Raw genomic sequence first — 14,504 nt, forward strand, 5'->3', positions numbered from 1 at the left:
AATATAATTAACCCAATTAAAGCCAGTACTCGAAGGTGATCAATAAAAAAAAAAGAGGCAATTAGCTTCGGCCTCGGGGATTCACAACACTTGAAAGTTATCGAAATAATCGATTTTATTTTATTTTGGGTTTTTTAGTGCTTAAATTAAGGATTTTACAAAAAAAAGTTAAAAGTTTTTGTATACTTAGCTTTTCGAATGTTACAATGCATACTTTTGTATACCTTTAATTATCTTAAAGCTTTATCAAACGTATCGAAATTGATCGAACTGCAAATTTGAAGATAAAATCATCCAATTGCTTATCCCATATTTAATCCAAAATGTATCAAAATAATCCAAATTAATACACTTTAGTAGCCAGCTCTTGAAAATACTTAACATTTTTTGCGCCAACCCAATAAATTGTGGGCTCTTTGTTGCCGCTTTGATCTTTCAACAAAAGAAATTCAACGAAATTTATTTGCCACCTGAGTAGAGCCTTCACATGGTGACCGAGAATATACATACACTTATATATGTAGAATATATTTTGTATTCAAGTATATATGTATCGAGAGGTAGGGGTACCGCCTGGGAACTTCCACTGCCACTTGGAAAGCCATAAAATGCCTATGTAAATGTCCGGCTATAAATTCGGTCAAACATTGGAAGCCCCTAACACCAGGGCCGACTTTTCAATGAAACAAAAAAAAAATAAAGAAATATATAAAGATACTATATTTGTGGTGGGTGGGTGGACGTTACTGCAGATGGATCTTTTCGAGGCGCCGCCTGATATTCGCTTTTTTTTCAAATCGCTTTTGTCATTATTACAGTAATTGATTGATTGATTAACTTGCAGTCGGTAATTGAATTGAAAAGTGACCGCCGGGCATGTGCCGGGCATGGATAGAATCGGATCGAATGGGCGTGGCACTTTGATGATCGGTCGTCGTGTCAGCACTGTAGCTTTTTGTTTTTGTTTCTACTATAATTGTGTAGTTGTCGCTTCAATGTCGCCGCTTTTCACTTGCAAATTAATGCTGACAATGCAACAGAAATGGATACTAGAATTACAAGCATATACCCGGCATGTTCACATCCGATCTGGATGCTAGAGAGAGAGAGACAGATCTAATCGTGTAACAAAAACGACAAAAAAATCGACTTTATAGGGAGATTGGAGAATTGGGGAAAGACTGCAACAAAGTTAAAAAAAGGCAACAATGAAGTCGTTGAGTAGGGTCACAAGTCAAGTGAGTCAAAAAAAAATATACATATATAGAGGGTCTATAAAGTACGTTTCAAAGGTGCAACTCGTAAAATCTTACCGCAAAAAGTTATACAACAAGTTAGAGCCACAAAGATATATAGTCTTTAATTGGTAATAAGTACCTTTCAAAGGTTTATTTCCTAAAATCTATGTTTGAAATTATACAACCGACATTCTTCTATTTTTTGAGCCGTACATTGTATGGCAGGGTCCTCTAAGAACTTGTCCATTTTAAAGCCTATTTTCAAAGGTTTATCTTACAGAATTATATGTCAGCGCCCCACCAAGTACTTGCTCTTTTTCCAAAAACCCCTTTTAAAACAAATTCCTCAAAAACTTCAATTAATGTTGAACAAATGCGGGGTTACGCCTCACCATCATTATGATTATGATAATGGGGGACCAGAAATATTTTTGATTGGTGAGTTTTTTTTTTTGTTTTGTTGCTTGTTTGTTTGGTCGTTGCGGGGGCTTTATGATATTTTAATTTATTTTTTGAATTCCAAATGAATTGCTTATTGTTTTAAATGGAGGTACGGATGGGTTTGTTTCGATTGCTAATTAGCATAGCAGAAACAAGTTGAACAAAGCTCGGAAATACAAACTAAAGTAAATAGAGGTAGAAGTAGAAATATCCGAATCCGAATCCAAAACTGTGTGGAAACAAACAAAAGAGTCGACGAGTACAAATACTAAAGAGAAACTAGTTTCGACTAATGAATGGTGAGGTGTGCGTGAATGGGAAGTTGCAGATACAAATGGAAAAAAAATTTAAAAAAAAATAAAAATAAATATATATATATATATATATCTAGTATATAGTATATATATAGAAAGAGAGGAGTGGGAAGTGGCTAATGGTGAATATGGCAAATGAAATGCCAATGAACCAAAGAGGCCAAATTGCTATTTTTCTTTTATTTCTCCTCGTATGCTATTTGATTTGCTTTGAATAATTTATGAATGCTTTGCCATTTGGCGAAGAAAAACGATTCCCATTCCAATTCCGATTCCAATTCTGATTCAAAGACTTATGGCCAAGTGACCATTCCATTCGAAAGTCTCTACGCATTCGGAACTGGGAATGGTCAAGAAATTTTTTTTCAAATCGGTCAGCGTGTCACTAGGAGAGAAGGTTTTCTTACTTTTCTGACTAATCGGAAAACTTGGCCCCAGACCAGAAGATACATATACATATATATCGACCAGAGCTATCAACTCCTACTCAGAGCTGAGGAGAGCAGTAAAGTGTAACGAAGTTTGAAATCCACACATATACTCGCTGGAACAGAAAGCTTTTAACGCCCACGCCAAGGCCAAAGCTAATTTGCATATCTCAACGCTTATACACGAAGCCCGAAACAAAAATAATATATAGTATATATACAACAAAAACCAAAAAAAAAAAAAGAACATGAAGCTGAAAGTACATACATACGTATTATCAGCAAAGAAACGCTTGAAAAATGTATAAGAAACCCAACATTTTGCAATGTGCTGTTATCATAATTATATAATTTTGCATATTTGACAACTGGCTTTGGCTTTAATTATCTCTTAAGCTGATTTTTTTTTTGTTGGTTTGCGAATGTCAACGAACTTGTGGCCATCGACGGGGTCACCACACACCATAGCTGTTGCATGCGATCGGGGTCACCGGCTTCAGTAGCTACTTCGTTAGAAGTCCAACAAGGAAGTTAAGATCAGTTCTTAAACATATATTATCATATAGATATATTCCTGAATGGGGTGTGATCACCTTGTCGAGGTCACCAGCTGTTCTATGCTTTAATTCGGGTGCTATGCTGCGGATATTCATGCTAATGTATCCGTCCGATCCACTCGACCCATGTGCGTGTGTAACTAAATACAATGCAAATTTCTTTTCGACTCAATTACTCACAAAAAAAAAAACAAAAAAAATGAGAACCAGCTCGAAATACATTATCACACAGACAGGGCCAGGGGCTCATGCAAATTATATATATTTTACACCCCCATGACGTTGCAGGGGCATAATTAATTAGTTGAACGGGGCACGGAACTTGGACCGACTCGGGGTTTGTGTTTTACTTTTTTTTTTATTTTTTTTTTTTTGGGTTCGGGTTCAGGCCGGAGTCGCTCTTTATTTTTTTTTTCTTATTTTATTTGGGTCTTGTGCTAATGAGTCCATATTGTGCGAAAAAAAACGAACGAGGCACAAACAAAAAAACACACACAACTAGTGTTGCCAAGTTGCCATTTGATAAAAATAGACTTAAAATAGGAATATATTGTATATACACACCAGAAAGAAATATAGTTGGATGATCGTGAAAAATATTATTTTATTATTAAGTCAAACGAGATAAACAAAATAATTTATAGTTCTTCTCTAGAGATACTATATTTTTGCGAAAGTGACACCTGACATGTCAGGTCCTTTTCGACCTTCGACTATCACTTTTGAGGCGACAACCCTGGCCAGTTAGGAGGAAACAGTAGCAGCAGGGCGACAGAACCAAGCTATTAAAATGGATTCCCGCCGGACTTCCTGGCCCTATCATATTACCACCAGTTCTTTCTGACGGACATGACCCAAAAAACAACAAAAACAACAAACAACAAACAAACAAAAAAAAAACAGGACAGCAAGGGGCAGAGTGACCCATAAAACACGATATGCAGCAGCGAAAGTGATGACACAAAACGGGAATGACCGAAAGAGATAGCAGTATTTAGGGCTGAACAAAAAGAAAGAGATGGCTGGAGAGAGACAGCAGCAAGGTGGGTTGAGAAGCCCAGAGCCAAACCTTTTGGGCCAAGCCCTCGGGCGCACACTGCATTAATATGATTAGCAGGAAGATATAGAGGAGCTTCGTAGAAACCCCCCCGTAGAAGAAAATGAAGAAAGCCAGAAGGAGCTAATGCCATTTCCTGGAACGCGCCCAATGTCGGCAGAAGGTCACAACTATACTATATGTGTGTGTGTGTGAGTGGGGCAGTTGTGGTTTGACCTGACCCACCATATGGCCAGGGCACCACCGAAAAAAAAAGCAAATAAAAATATTTCAACCACCAGCTCCGGCGGTAACTCAAAACACACAAAAAAGTGCAGCGCCCACGTGCAGTATAGGCCAAGAAAAATCAACATCAGTGGCGGGGGAGGGGGAGGGGAGGGGCTTGGACTTGTTGTGTGGGCCGATTTCTTATACTATAAGCTACGGAAGTGCAGACGCCAACGTAACTGTACGTAACAAACCAATTGGAAGTACAGTGGGAACTCCATAAAGAGATTGTGGTATAAGATAGAGGTTCTAACTTGGTTTTAAATATATAATATTATTATTATATAATATTAAGATATTATAATATTGTATAATATTAAGAATACATTTTTATTTAAAAACTAAGTAAACAAGATTGTGTAATTTTAAGCTTAGTTATGGGCTTAAGCCCTTCTAGAAAATACTTCTAAGTTGGTTTTTTTTATTTTATACAATTTATTTCAATAATTTGAAGATTGGAAGTACGATGGGCACTTCATAAAGATAATATATCATAAGATAGACCCTCCAACCAGATTTTAAGACTTTTTTTATTTCAAAGAACTATTCTTTTTCTATTTTTCCTCTAAAAAACCTAAAAATAAGCTAAGTCTTTTTTAAAGACTAAGTAGCTCTGGGTTCAACCCCCTTGTTTTTTAGCATTTTCTTAATTAAAAAATCAAATAAAAACAATGTATATATTTAGTACAGACTTAAATATACATACATTTAACTTTCCAACTGAACTTGAGGTGATCTTTAGATACTTTTTATTTAATTACCACTTTAATAATAGCAATTACTTAAATTTTAATAATACCTTTAAGTTTTCACTAAAAATGCAAATTATCAACCCAACATAGCCTTTAACGAGGAGCCACTGTAATGAAGCACGAACGTCGAACTGAGTTTGGAATGTGTAGGTGATGGATGCCCCCCCATCCCCCCGATTTTTTCGAATTTCGGGGGAAGCCCTTGACTGCCGTTTAACCCATGACTTTCTTTGATTCTGGTCTTTATTGATTACTGGATGGTTCCAACCATCTCTTGGATTATTTATTTATTTGTGAAGAGGAAGTTTCTTCTTAAATCCTCTACTCATTTATCACTTTTATCCAAACGGATTGGCTAAAACATAAACAATTTCCCTATGCAAATTGAACAGCATTTTTTCGGTCTTTGCCATAAGCTCTATTGTGTATTATTTTATTTTTTATTTCGGACCTTGAACAAGGTGAAGTTGATTGCTATACGGCATTGTTGTTGTTGGTTTGAAGTTCAAAGTTAAGTTAACGAAGAGGAAGAGGTATAAACAATGAACACAAAAAACGAATAAAACCGAAAAAATTCACACCTTTAAAGAAGGGTTTGGCGGGGGGGAGAGATGGGGATTTCAGACAAAAGATGCAGCCATCAATCAATGATTGATGGATAAAAAGAAAAGGCACTACGAAGCCCCAAATAAGAAAAAACGATGCATTTTATGAGAGAGATTATGAGAAAAAAAATAGAAAGTCATTAGGTTATAAATTTTATAAATTTTGTCGGCTTATATTTTAAAAAATATTTATATATATATATAGTATTATTCACTTAACCCTAACCCTTGTAGCTTACTTGGCACGCGTCTCTCGACAGATGGCTTTTCAGGCTTTTTTAATTTTTTTTTTAACCTGTTATGCTAAAAATCCAGCTCGTCTCTAAATTTTAATTTTAATTCCTACTCCTTGCCACTTAAATTGTTGTTGACTTGTTGTATTTTTTTTATTGCGCAATGAAATCGCATCCCAGAGAGGTGACAAATTATTTTTGGTTGTTCCAGTGACCTTGACAAAAAAAAACCGCAAAAAACTCACTGCATTTAGCTTAACAATCCAATTTTCCAGTCAGCAATTTGTATTTGTCAAATTTGTCTTTGTTTCAACGAAATTATGAATAATTTCATAAAAAAAAATACTAAAAGAAAAATGATATATAAACCCGAAATTTTCCCATATTTAAGTAACCTTCACTGGCCTCTCATCCGTTCTCTTTTAATTGTTATATAATTAAGATGCAAACTGTTATTATTATTCTATTATTAATCACAATTGTTTGAGAGTTTTTCTTTCTGTTTGTTGGCAAATTTTTTGTTATCCGAATTTAGTGTCTGATTTTATGGATCAAAAAGCGTAACACCGACATTCAACAACAAAAAAAAAACCTTAAACCCCATCCCTCCCCACTGTTTTTTATTTAACTTTTTTTTTTTTGGTTACCCGTCTGCCCATCGCAGCGGAAAGTCATTAACACAGCAAACCCCGATTTGGTTTCAGATTTTGGATATGTAGTCGTATACGAATTCAGATCTAATGACTTTTTGGCCCAGCCATTTGTCTTTTGGGCCGAAAAGAATCTGAAAAAAGCTCAAAAATATATTATATGGGGGTTCCAAGGGAATGATGCTTGGGAAGCTAATGTTTATGACTTTACCCTTGAAAACCCTTATTTTTTGAGCAAAAAAAGCTGATGAGCTTCAGTTCTGAGTGGTTTTTTTTTGGGGTTTCAAGGTCAGAATGGAGTTTTTGAATGTAGAGGGCAGTAGTGCAGTTTTTTGTTATTAGTTTATTCTTTTATTATAGTTTTTGATAATTTTCTTATAAAAGTTGATAATTTCTTAAGTTTTAAGCCTCATTTTAATAAAGCCTGTCTATTTGTCCATCTGCCTTCATCCCAAACTTCTATCTTTTAATTTCTAATCAATTTATTTGCTTAGATTATTATTTTTCCTAGTCTTTGTTAAAATTTTGCATTAAAATTCTAAGCTTGGCTCAAGCCTTGCCTTTAAAAATATTTTACCTTAAAAACCTCTATAAATCAAGTATTTATTTGAATTTTTTCCAACTTCTAATGGGACATTCTACCATATTGGGGCATTGAGGGCAAACCTATACGAACATGGCCACGCCCACAACTTTACAAGCCACTCTAGACAAAAGTTTTGTTAAAGTTTTTCTGTTTTTTTTTTTTTGTATTAACCCACGTATGTTTTTTGTGGCAACCCATCTTTTGGGATTTCTTCTTGTCTGAGGGCTGGCAAACATGTTTCTTGTTGTTATTGTTGTTGTTTTTTTTGTTACTTTTTTGGCAAGCGTGAGAATCCACTAACTGATTTTTAAAGCCAGCCTTTGGGCCATCAGTATTTCAAGTTCATTTTTGTATTTGAATTTGGGAATTTTATTTGATTCCGGGCTTACGTGCAATGAAAGCAAAAGTAAAAAAAACCACCCACCCCCTCAGATACCCCTTTGGGAACTCTCGTTTTTTTTTTTATTGTCACCCCCCCCTCTGTCAGTGGGCCATGGCTTGGGCCATTAAAACGCAGCAGAGCGTAACGCCAGCGTTGACTGCAATTCAAATGACCAAAACAGTAAGATAGAAGGGAAAAGAGATGGATAGATAGATTTAGACAGAGATAGAGACAGGAGAAGCGGTGGGGGGTGGAGGGGATGTGCGTGTGCTTTTGGCGAGGGGGTGGTGGTGCCAAAAAGGGGGTGACATGTCAACGGAACGTAATTTATTGATCAGCACATAAAACCAAAAAAAAAGAAATAAATAAAATAAAGAGAAGCAAAAGCAGAACCAGAAACAGCAACAGAATAGAACAAGACAAACGGCAAAGTAAAATAAAATAAGGAGAAAAAAAAAAGTAAAATAAAAGCCAGCGAATAAATAAATAAATAAAAGCCAAAAACCAAAAAAAAACCAGAGCCGGAGAAAGGGGCTTGGAGGCAGGAGGAGGAGGGCTAGTGAATTTTGGCTCGTCGTTTCGGTTTTTGAGGGCCCCTCATTATTATTATTATTTATTTTTTTTTCTTTTTGGCAAAAATAAATTAGAATTAGATACACACATACTTGGACAGACAACACGCTCAGATACTCAGCTACAGAGATACAAAGATACAGCTACAGCCGGCCAAGAAATGCGTAGATACAAAGCCAACGACGACACATTTCCAGTTTAGCCAAAAAAAAAATGAAAATAAAATAAAATAAACCGAAAAACGAAAAATTGGGGAAACAGTGGGCCAGGGGTCAGTGGCGGGTCAGAGGGGGCTGGATCGGTCTCACATATGGCTGCAATTAAGTAATTTTTGGAGCAACAGCAACACAAAATAATGATATATAGACGAGACATGCTAGGCATAGACCTAGACGTAAACGTATGTATATGTATCTGTGGATGTGGATGTGGATGTATCCGTATCCGTAAATGTATCTACAAAGCTACAAAAAAGAATAGAAAAATATAGAAGAAAAGGAAATGGTAAGAAAATACAAAAATATATAAAAAGAAAAATATAAAAACGGAAACTTCACAATTAAAAATACTAACTATAAGATAAAAGTTAAAAAATATAAAATCAAAACTTCAAAAAATGCATACTGTTTCGAACTTGCGCTTTTTCTTTATCCCTTTTCTCCTTAAAATTATCAATTGGTTCTAGAAGAAACTTTTACTAAGCTAACCTCAAATTGTAGTCTTATTTAAGTGTATTTCCATAAGAATAATTTTATCCACAACTAACAAATATGTACAATACTATATAGTATATATGTACCAACATCCATATGGTTTATATTCCCACTTCTTGAACTTTTTCAGCTTTTATATTCCAAAGTAACCGCTGTTCTTATGTTTTTCTTTTCTTTTGTTATTACTTTATATAATTTTTTTATTGTTTGTGGTTGTTTTTTTTTTTGGAAAATAAGAAGAAACCGAATCAGAAACAGTCGTAAAACCAAAAACAAAAATTTAATGTGCCTCAAGGTTAGGCGAAAAAGCAGCAACGTCGACTGCGAAGCTCACAAAAATGAAAAAAAAATACGTCTGTACACGACAAAATAACAACAACAAAATTTACGCCAAAAAAAAAACAAGAACGCACAACAAAAATAAAATTCGTGATGAATTTTAAACAATAAAAACAAACAACAAACAAATGTTCGGAAAAAAAAGACTGGAAGAGATAGGGCGGCGGGCTTAAGGCGGCTGTGGGAGGTGGGGTGGTGGGGAAGGGGGCCAAGGAATGGTTAAGGCAAAGGTTATACGAAAACGTTTTTGATGAAAGAATAAGAGAGTAAGAATATAAAAGGCAAATAGGGGAAAAGTGTGGTCTTACTTCAAAAGAATGCAATTAGTGTGACCATGTAAAAGATAATATTATTTTACTAATAGTACAATACAATTAAATACAATTAGTATGTGTGATCTTACTCCAATACAATACAAAAAGCGTGACCATATCCCTAAAACTTTTCAAGATTCAGATAACTAGAGTACTTCCAAGTCGCCATGATCGTAAAAACCAACTTCTAAGACTGTTTCTTCTCAGTTTCAGTTAAACAGAATTGTTATTTGTGAAGCTTTTACTGGCTTCGCATTTTCGACTGTCGACAAGTTGACAAATGGCAAACCGGTCTGGCTTTTGGCCAGCTCCAGCTCCAGCTACAGCTCCAGCCCCTCCCAATTCCCCTAAGATCCTCACCGAAAATATAAAAAAAAGCGAAGGCGAGCTTAACTAACACTCATTTTGTTGCTGTTTTTCTGGGATGTATAGAATAAATATATAAAAGTACATACATATATATAAATAAATAAAATACTCGTTAGCAAACCCAAATGCATACAAAATTTCAATAAAAAAATCAACAAAAAAAAGAAAGAAAGCGCGTGGGCGAAATTTGGAATTGTATCTCGAATGGAAATAATACTTTTTTTTTTTGGGGGAGAAATGGGAAACGGGAACCAAGACTCTGACCAAGAGAGACTGATATAAAGAACGAAACAAACATCAATTGGTTAATCAATTTGCTGAAAAGTGAATTGAACGAATTAAGCTGATTGCACGGCCTACAAATGCGGGCTTCGATGTTCAGTTTTGGGTTTAAGTCCAAGTGGTTCCACCCTTTTTCTCCCTTGGGGGATTACAAATATTGCCTGACTGCCTCACTGGCTTGGCTGCTCAATGTTTCATTTGTTGTTATGTTCTAGTCTTTATTTACTTGAAAGGTTTCTTATGATAATAAAGGGTTTTTTTTGTGGCGTATCTTGTAGTTTGTACTTTTTTCATGCGTTTTTATTTTAAGGTTATGAATTAGACTTTAGTGGTTAGTAGTTACTCGTTACTAGTTACTCAATACTCGCTTTTCCTTATCCATTTTTCTTGATTTCAAGTGCTAACTTTCTTTATTATCACTTTTTGTCTTTACTTTATCATTTTATCACTTTTCAGTTTCCTTTATTTTCTATAGTTTCTATTTACTAGTTACTAGTTACTTCTTACTCTTTTCTCGTTACTTTTTATTAGTTATTAGTAACTTGTTACTATTTTATTTAATATTACATTATTAGTTACTAGCTAGTTACTACTTTTGTATGTCCTTTCAAGTCTTCTTTTAACATTTTCTATCATATTCAGTTATTTCGCTGAATTCTTAAGTTTCCTATTTACTCGTTATTAGTTACTCTTTTCTCGTTACTCGATTATTAAACGCTACTCGTTACTTATTCAATTTTTATTGAATATTTAACAATGCCTGTTATTTTTTAGTATCCTTTCTAGAATTTCTTTATTCCTCATATTCAACCATATCACTAATACCCCATGTTTCCTATTTACTAGTTGCTAGTTACTTTGTTCTCGTTACTCGTTTATAGTCTAGTTGATGCAAAATAAGAAAGTTTACCATTTCAATGAATTTTCTTTCTTCAAAAATGTCTATACCCTCATTTCCTTATAAGGTTCTATACCCATTTCTTGACCATGTCCTTGTAACTCTATAGTTTACCGTTGGCAAGTGCCTGGCCAACCCCCCTTTCCCTGGCATCAAACAGCTATAGCTTTAGCTTTACTTTACTTGTTGATGCAATACGTCGTGGGCCCCTCCCCCATGATTATTGGTTAAATCTGTTGAAATGTTTACATTTGCCGCATGCACTGCTCCACGGGCTATGGCTTATGGCTTATGACGGAGGCAATGGGGGGCTATGGGGGCGCTATGGGGGTATTGGACATTTGAGTTTTGTTTGCGGTGACAATTTTCATTGCTTTTGGGAGCAACACACATGGTGCATTCATACAATATTTTTTTTTTTCACTTTTTGAAAAATTATTCACAACCAACGGGCAGCACTGACAGTTTTGTGTCGTCCGGCTCGGATGAATTTTTGTATTTTTGACAGGCATCTTCCTCCTCATTGCCTCAAAAATATGGATTGGTTGTTATTCGGGGATGTCGGTCTGGTGGGGGGGCTTTGAGATGGTTCGCTGGTTGGATGGTATGGACATTATACAGATGCGTATGTGGTATATATGGGTATATGCTTGACTGCCCCACTGATAGCCTGTCAAGGCCATAAACTAAGCCCGACTCCCCATTTTATTTTTCTCGCTTTTAGAGACCCCCGGAGTATGGTGGTATATAGCACCCAAAAAATAAAGTCCGGGCTCATTAATGCGCACTATGTTTTTGTGCTTAAAACGCCATTTGGGCGTTAGCCCGACCCGACTGTCTCTCTTCAGCTGTCTTTGTTTTTATTTTATTGTTTTCTTGTTTGTGAATATTATAGTAAGTGAATTTCTACAAAGACACTGAGAAAAAGTAAAGCTAGGATACTAAAATTCCAACTAAGAGTTTGAAATTATAAAGAAAATTTTGTTCTTAATTATAATTATTCTTTATTTTGACTGGTTTTAATTAAAATAAACTTTTTTAATATTGACAAAATTTTTTTTTCAAGACTTAAACTTTATTTTTTGTGTAAATTTTTGGCAAAAATCAAATGTATCTTCCAGTACGCCACACATGTCCCGACAAAAAAGAACATCTTGATGTTAGCTCTCTTTTCGGAACATTAGACGCTCCCTGTGTCACGCCGCCCCTGGACCACCCCTGGACCTTCCCCCTGGATCCAACCCCAATCCCAATCCCAGCTGCCCCAGCTACCTCCCCTCCTGAAAGTTACTGTAACTACTGCGTCTTCGTCTGTGTCGGCCTGCCAGCACAATGGGCATCATTCATCGGCCATTCAGTCGATCCGTTCGCTGGGAAAGAGTTTTGAAATTCTAAGTTCTTTATGGGGGAGGTGGGGGGGGCACAGAGCTCGCACATTGTAGTATATATAGTCATACAGAGTACCAGGGTTGCCTCGTTTTTTTTTTTGGGGTTGGGGCGTTGGCATTTTCCGCAATTCACTGTCGGCGATAAAATGCGCAACGGGCAATGGGATAAGTCCTTTTCGGTGGCCTCCGTCGGCCTGAATTACAAATGCAAAAAAAAAATACAAGGGGGTTGCTCCAATATAGACATACCATATATATACATTTGTGGATATCCATAGGGGAGGGTTTCCCGAGGGGGTGGAACATAAAAATATTTATTAATGAATGCATTTTGTTGAAATGTGCACGAATAACGCAGAATATTTTCACCAAATTGTCCATAAATCCAATTGGAAATGGTTCTGTCAGTATCTGTATCTTTTATTTGGTATCTGTGAGTGATATCTATGTGTGTGAGTGTGAGTGTGTGCAGCAGCAGCAGCAACAGCAGCTGATTAATGAAGAAGTGCGCAAAGGCAGAAAACACCTGTTAACCTCTTGGTATCTGTGCCTGTGGCAGTATCTCTGTATTTGTATCTTTGTATCTGTGTGTTCTGGCTTCTTGGATGATGAGTTGGCAAACGTGTAGTATCTGTGTCTAGTATATCTCTGTATATGTTTTTAATTTACAAATAAAAAAAAAATATACATATATATATCTATTAAATATTTACCAAACATTTTCCATCATTCATTACAAAAAACAAAATTCCGGCGAACATACCCCATGAATGTAATCAATGGAAGCTCTTTGAGTGTTTATTATCGTGAATTGAATGATTTCTAGTAGAAGTATTCATTTCCCCAACACGTTCTTCTAAAAGTATATATGTATATATGTACATATGTATATTGTTTATTTAGTTTATATTGAATTAAAGTTTCCAAAACGGAAAGATACGGCACTGGGCACTTGAGTATTTCCCCCTATGAATGGAATGATTTTAGACTTGACCTGTTGACCGAATGGGGGCTTTGGACTTCTAGTATATACATAGGTACTTTCCTAAAAACCCTACTTAATCTATACAATAGGGTATATAACATATCGGGAGATCCCCTACAAATATCGTAATATGTGAAAAAAGTCACGTACTTTACGTGCAAAATACATCCATCAGACTCTTACCTGGAGGACTGAGATTCCACCTGCTGATTGTCTTTCTGCTTCTTAGACTGCTTTCCAACACTGTTCTCCCAGGCGACAGACACCTGTTTGGGTTTAGGGGTTCTAAGCCGGGCTTTGTTGTTGAGTTTTCGAAATTGAAAAAAGGGCTCACTTTATTTTTTTTTAATTTTTTTTTTGTAAAAAATGGAAATAACAAAAAACACACTTTGTGACACTAAAGCGTAAAGCTGTGGTAAGGCATTGTGGTATTTAGTAGTTGTTGTTGTTGTTGGTTTTGTTGCTAAAGCACTTATTTGGTTCAACACTTGAAAAAAATATTGTACGATCTCTGGTTTTGTATATCTTTGCTTTTTATTTGTTTTGCGCTATTTTTTTTGTTGATTTTTGACAATTTCGCGATTTCAATTTTTGTTTGTTTGTTTGTTGGAAGGGGGTGTTCAGTATATTTGTGTTTTTAGAAATTTTTGGGGGGGTTTTGGGTTTTTGGGTTTATTCATTACAAATTTTTTTTGTTTTGTAAAAAGATAAATAGCTAGAAATTGCCTAGCTATTGGGGTCTTGTAACTTTCAACGCAACACGACACAACCTTGTTCGACAGGCCGTACCTCAGTGTACTCGCGACGAAACCAACACGTTGAATAAAGTTCGAGCAGCGTTCAAATTCGCTTAAAGCTTCAGCCAGCGGCAGCGGCGGCGTCGACGTCGACAGTGGCAGTGGCAGAGTGGCAGAGTGGCACAACACGGCGTGCGATTCTAATGCCGCGAGAACGAAACGAATGGAATATGAAACAGTCCAAGGCGCGGCCCCCGTTTTTGTTTTTATTGTTGTTTTCTCTGTGTTTCTGCCTTCTGCTTCTGCCAGCGGTCTAAGTCGTCGCCATAAAATCTAATAAGAACACTATTGATTGTGTATGTGTGTGTGGTTCTAGTTGGAAAAGGGGGTTGGGAC

At 36.0% G+C, this 14,504-nt stretch overlaps 1 protein-coding gene across 1 annotated transcript in view; it reads right to left on the reverse strand.

The window, feature by feature from the left end:
* Positions 1-14,261, reverse strand: part of Atf3 (Activating transcription factor 3) — a 40,626-nt gene extending 26,365 nt beyond the window's left edge. The window contains exon 1 of the mRNA XM_017231946.3: positions 13,555-14,261. The gene's annotated coding sequence lies outside the window, so the exon portion shown is untranslated. The remainder of the gene's footprint in view (positions 1-13,554) is intronic.
* Positions 14,262-14,504: the final 243 nt, after the last annotated feature.

The sequence above is a fragment of the Drosophila bipectinata genome, chromosome XL (assembly GCF_030179905.1).
Source record: "Drosophila bipectinata strain 14024-0381.07 chromosome XL, DbipHiC1v2, whole genome shotgun sequence".
Classification (NCBI taxonomy): domain Eukaryota; kingdom Metazoa; phylum Arthropoda; class Insecta; order Diptera; family Drosophilidae; genus Drosophila; species Drosophila bipectinata.